At 36.7% G+C, this 6,000-nt stretch overlaps 1 pseudogene; it reads right to left on the bottom strand.

Annotated features, from left to right (window-relative positions):
• Positions 1-1,638: 1,638 nt before the first annotated feature.
• On the bottom strand, positions 1,639-4,773 carry LOC116199416 (annotated as a pseudogene).
• Between the last annotated feature and the right edge of the window lie 1,227 nt (positions 4,774-6,000).

The raw sequence follows: 6,000 nt of genomic DNA, 5'->3' as shown, positions 1-6,000 counted from the left end.
GATGATTTATCCGCAGTTGTTTTATTTTACCTTCTCGATTAGTCCATCTCGAGTTATTTTTTCGCTTTTTTGTTTGTCGAGCACTAAGCGAAATCATGACTTGATTGCTTTTCTTTTTAACTCGTAAGTAAAACTACTAGAAATAATTTGTTCATGTATATTATATTTTTCGAATATAAAAAACTGAAAAATGAAAAGATAAAAGAAGAATTAAAAAGCAATAAAGGGTTATGGAAAAATTCAACTAACGAGTTTTGAAAATAGAGTCTCTTGATTTATAGAGAGAACGCATGTGATAGAGTCTCTTGTTTTATAGAGAGAGTACGTGTAATTATACGATCATGCTAAAATAACATAATACTCGTTAGCAAAATCAATTTGAGATTTTCTTTTTCAATAAATTAATCTTAATACCGTTTAAGAGCATTGCTCTTTCAGATACTAATAAAAGAATTCAAATTTTTTTTTTCAAATAAAGAGGGAATCATTCTAAAATGGCATGCTCATTTTGTGTTCAACTCTTGACATTAGGAAATCCAACTGACACCTAACTCCCAAGCTTTGGTCCACGCCTTGTGGCTGTTTCTTATCCTTTCTTTCTAATTTTGTAATTTTATAATGTAAGATATAAAAAATTCCTTTTTTCATAAAAAATAAATATTACTAATAATATTTGACATAAAAAGGCTTTTAAGTCGATAAAGGGGCTTCATTCTAAAGCCCATAGAGGGCCTACTAACGCTTCGACGGTTGTGGACGGGCCCATATGTCTCGTGGATATGTTGCTTATCTTGTGCATACCTTCAGTGGGGCCCAGGATACTTTATTGGGGGCCCACAATTATCTACTTAAAAAGTTATCATCTCTTTCTTCCATGAACTTTCACCATTCTTCCAGATAAGCCCACTTCCCCTGGGATGACTATGGATTCTCATAAATGAGTTTTTGACTGGTCCCAAACCGCGTTTGATTTTAGAATTAAGTAGAGTTGAGTTTTGATTTTAATTGGATTGTAATGATTGTGTTGTTGAGTTATGAGAAAAAATATGAAAATGTAATGGATAGTTTAGAGAAAGTAATGATTGTGTTATCGAATCGTGAAAAAGATAATGGATAGTTGAAAGAATTTAATATTAAAAATTAAATTGAATAGTTAAAAAAATTAAAGAAAATGAGAAAAATAATAATTGTATTATTAATTGGGCCCGCAGAGGACGAGACCGAAGATGTTGGATCACATCATACATTTCACAACCCGTCGATCATACTCAACGGCGGAGAATTGGAAAAATTATTGCAACACGTTTTAATAAGAATTTTGCGATGATGTCTCGGAGATAAATATTGAGAATTCGCTAATTTAGGGAATATCTCGAACCATTAAGATCTATCTGTCCTTTCATGTATTTTCCAAGTTCATCAATTATATATATATATATATATATATATATATATATATATCAAAGAACACATACGGACACTTCAATTATGTCCATTTTGATTTGTCAGTTGTTATTGCTGCATATTGATTCGTGCCAATTTCATCATCATATATATCACCAGCTCCATTCATACTTCTGTTTTTTTCTTTTCCTTTTCATAAACTCGAAACTTCTCTTTGGTTATTATCATATGATCTTCATCGCAACCGTGAAGGGTCGACCTCTGGATGTTATTGCTCAAAAACTCCTACGGACGAATTTGTGGGTTATAGATACTTTCTATTGCTAATGTAACCTTTGAGATAGCTTCGGCCTGAGTTCGTTCTGAATGTTTGTTGGCTCTTTTGATATGAGTAAACTCCATTTGTATATCCAATTTTTAGTCCTTATTCTCTGTCTTGGTGCTCTATATTATGAAACCCTAAACAACTTAGGAAGAACTACTTCCTCGGCACAAGTAACACCTTATTGATCACGGCCTCAAGATTAACGTAAGATGACCCGGAAGGAGCCATGGTAGCTTCTCTGGCTTTTTTCTTCCACTCCATGACTTTGTTTCTCATCTCCTTCCCTTTCTCTCCCTCCATCATCTCCCTAACTAGCGCTTCCACTTCATCCCTCTTAACATCACTGTTGATCTCCATCCCTATTGGCCCCCACTCGGTGCAGCAGTACCTGCAGTTCGTGTGCTGCTCCGCAAAGAACGGCCAGCAGATCATTGTCACGCCAGCAGACACACTCTCGAGTGTCGAGTTCCATCCACTGTGGGTCAGGAATGCCCCGACCGCTGGGTGTTTGAGCACCTCCTCCTGGGGGACCCAGCTCGCTATTAAACCCCTTCCTTCGGTCACGTTGACAAAACCTGGTGGCAACATGTCCGACTCACCGAGTATAAGGTCGGGCCGAATCACCCACAAAAAGGTCTGGTTGCTGTTGGCGAGTCCCCATGCGAACTCAACCATGTGCTCCGATGACATGACCGTCACGCATCCAAAGTTCACTAAAAGGACTGAATTAGGTGCCTTGGTGTTGAGCCACTCAAAGCACCCTTGATCTTCCTTCCATAGATTGGATCCAATGGATTTCAGCTCGGGATCGGGGACCTGGTCTAGGTGGTGCTGAAGGGGTCCGATTGTGTACACTGGGGGGAGCATGGTCCTCAGTGCTTCTAGCGCATCGTGCTCCAACTCATCAAATGTGTTGATGACAATTGCAGTGGCTTGTTCGTTTCTCTCGGCCTCGATAATGAACCAATTCAGCATGATATCTTCAGGGTCTGTGGTTCGAATAAAGCTCGGCATGTCCTTCAAGCGCATAACTTTCGAACCGGGAATCCAGTCCAAGAGGGTGTCCAGGCACCCATTTGTCTGGAAAGACGCATCTACATTCCACAAGAAAGTACAACAAAGAACAATTATATAACATAATACTATTTGTTGACATTTGAGTAGAAATTAGTAACGGGACGAAGAACACTATGTGGTCTTACCAATATAAATTGTGAACAAATTTTTTTTTCCAAAGCTCAAGCAATAAAAGTTAAACCTTAATTTCTTATTGAAGAAAATAGGAACCTTAATCTATACTACCGTTGGTGTCCCACATCAGTTGCTTTTGGCAGAATTTTACATAATTATCCCTAACTATCCTACTTCCCATTGACGGAGAGCAAAATTAACTATTAAATACAAAGATAAAGTTGTAAATTCAGTCAAATTTTAAACACAAACAGCTTCATTCTCTCTCCTTCACTTGATTACACGTGTCCCACGATTTCTCCCCTTATCTTTTGATTCTCTCGGCTGCTTTCTTTCTTCTATCAACCAGAGAGTTTTCCATTTCTTTTTTCCTTATTTATTGGAATTTCCGAATTTATTTTAATAGAACAAATTTTACATGATTAAACACAATAATTATTTCATAAAAAAGCACATTAAATATAAATAAAATTCCAAAAGCTAAATTTCCTCAAATTTTAGTCGATACATTTTTTAAGATTTTTTTCTATTTTATATCAATTAAAATTTCATATTATGCCGTGCGAGTAGTGCAGGCGTAAATCTAGTATATATTCATGAAAATGAGTGTCCAATCAAATTGAATTTATAGAAAGACGAAATTGTCGGGTGAATGAGAGGGCCGAACCTCACTAGAAAGATAAAATTTTCAATTATAAGAAGGGTTCGCATATTTAATAAGCAATAGAGAAATGGTAAAATATCAAAGTGTCAGAACGTTTCATCAAAATCAGTTGACCCAAAATCTCAACCTTGTTAATCATATCTCTCCAATTATTTAACGGTAGCCCCATCAATATGCGATTTATCGATTATAGTATGATATTTACTGCAATTTATTATGCCAGTCACGAGCTGTTTTTCTTGGAGAAAGAATGAATAACTGATCGAGTACTACTAACATATTTTTAAATGAATCAAACCAACTTCAAAAAAGAAAAAAAAAAAAAAAGAGAGAGAGAGAAAACACGACCTTAGTTAAGCAAAGTTCAATAAACAGTATGAAGAAAAAAAGGACGTGAACGTAAAACACTAATTAATATGCATACCTCTGAATGGAACAATGCCCTTCTCAGTCAAAGGCTTGAAGTGCAAGTAGCCCAAGAGCCCACAAGCACTTGCAGTCCAAAAATTCAGCTTCGGCACCCCAATCTCGTCCGCAGCCTCCAACGTGAACATCATCGCCCAGTCCGTGACCAAGCAACTCACTGGCGGGATCTCACTAGAAGAAGCCATGTTGTTCAATTTCAAGAGCAACTCCCTAAAGTATGGCAAGCAATTCTGCTGGGTGGAGTAGCAGAGGGAGGGGACATCCTGCGTGGCGTTTGCCTCAGAGTAAGGGAGGCCGTCGGGTATTGTCTCAAACCGGAAGCTCGGGAGGCCCTTCATGGAGTCGGGGCCCCTGGAATTGAGGAGGCGGCGGTGGTTGAATTCTGTGTTCACAAATGTGATGTGGAAGCCCGGTGGTGGAGCAGCTTTGCCAGCTTAAGCAACGGGATTACGTGACCTTGACCCGGGTATGGAACGACCACTGCGTGGGGCTTGTTCCCGAGAGAGCTCATTGTTCCTACTTCCTACTACTGACCTCGGGAGCTAGAGACCGGACAGCAGTCGAAATTAAAGTTGGATGATTATTAGAGAGGTGGTAATGAAAGAGATGGAATTTAGGTAGAAGAAAAGGAGATGGAATTTCTTTGTATATTTATAGACCAGCTCAGGAAAAGTCGGAGGACCCAACAAATTATTATTATGTCTCTATATCTTAATATTATACATATATTATAATATATGAAACTAATCTTAATTTAACCTAAACATTGACGGGGCATCAATGGCTAATGGTATTTCCTTTTATCACGTAAACGAGATATCATCATTCAAATATTTCTTTTACAAGGGCGCCTTTGAGATCTCGTTAGCCTCAGTACTTAAAAAGCTAATTAGGGCCTTTTGGAATATTCTGTGGGTTGTTTAGCTTACGATATTTCAACAAATGATCTTTCTTTATACAAAGTCACAGCTCGTTCAATAGATGATCTATGCTATACACAAAATCCCAACTCGCCAAACCAAAGTTGGAACTGGAACCACCTTCTTGAAGAATCTCGTGTTCCCACCCAACTAATTGAGGTAAATATAGTAGGATCAAAGCAGTTTCAAGATGATGATATCCAATTTTCTTTCTTCAAGAGATTAATGTTGCATTTGATTTTAGGGTATAATTTTAAAATTAAATTTTGATTTTAAAAAAGAGTGGTATAAATGTGGCTCACTCTTTGACTTTGTATGAGTTATGTTGTTTTGTTATGAAAAAAAGTGGTATAAATGGAGCTCACTCTTCGACTTTGTATGAGTTACTTTATTTTGTAGTTGATAGAGTTAAATTAGAATTGTTATTCTAAAATAACACTATGAAACTAAATAAGGCCTAAATATCTACTCCGCCTCTGAATTCCCATCCACTCCCGATCTGCCAACTTACCGAGTACACCTAGCCATACACTTCTGGTACATATATGTCCATTTCGGATGCTTCAATTTCTTTTCAAAATTTTTCATCAGATCTTACACAAAATAAAAGAAATTTTGAGCAAGCCATTTTTTATATTAATTAATCGGACCCCATGTTTTCACTGATGAGAACAGCGTCGCATCCAATTATTGTTTTCCTCTTATTATATATATAATAATTACAACGTAAGAAAATTCCAGCTTTTTATCTTTTGTCGTAATTTGGAAAAAACAATTATTACTCGATCGATTTTTGGTAATAGGCTAGGCCTGCAGCAGATTCGTATAATCACGGTGATAGTGACGTATGCGTTTTCAAGTTAAATTGATTATGAGTAAATTAATAATTTACCCGTCAACATATCGATGTTATATTAAATTTGAATTCAAAATAATTTTTACATTAATTTGGATCTTGATTTATTAAATGTATATCATATTGTCACTTCCGTCCGTCTGCCGTTAAAAACTCGATGGAATTCTCTAACGGAAGGGACAATATAATATACATTTAATAGATATAAAAAAAA

This window comes from Punica granatum, chromosome 3 (genome assembly GCF_007655135.1).
Source record: "Punica granatum isolate Tunisia-2019 chromosome 3, ASM765513v2, whole genome shotgun sequence".
Lineage (NCBI taxonomy): Eukaryota > Viridiplantae > Streptophyta > Magnoliopsida > Myrtales > Lythraceae > Punica > Punica granatum.
This window is presented reverse-complemented; position numbering and strand designations above follow the sequence as displayed.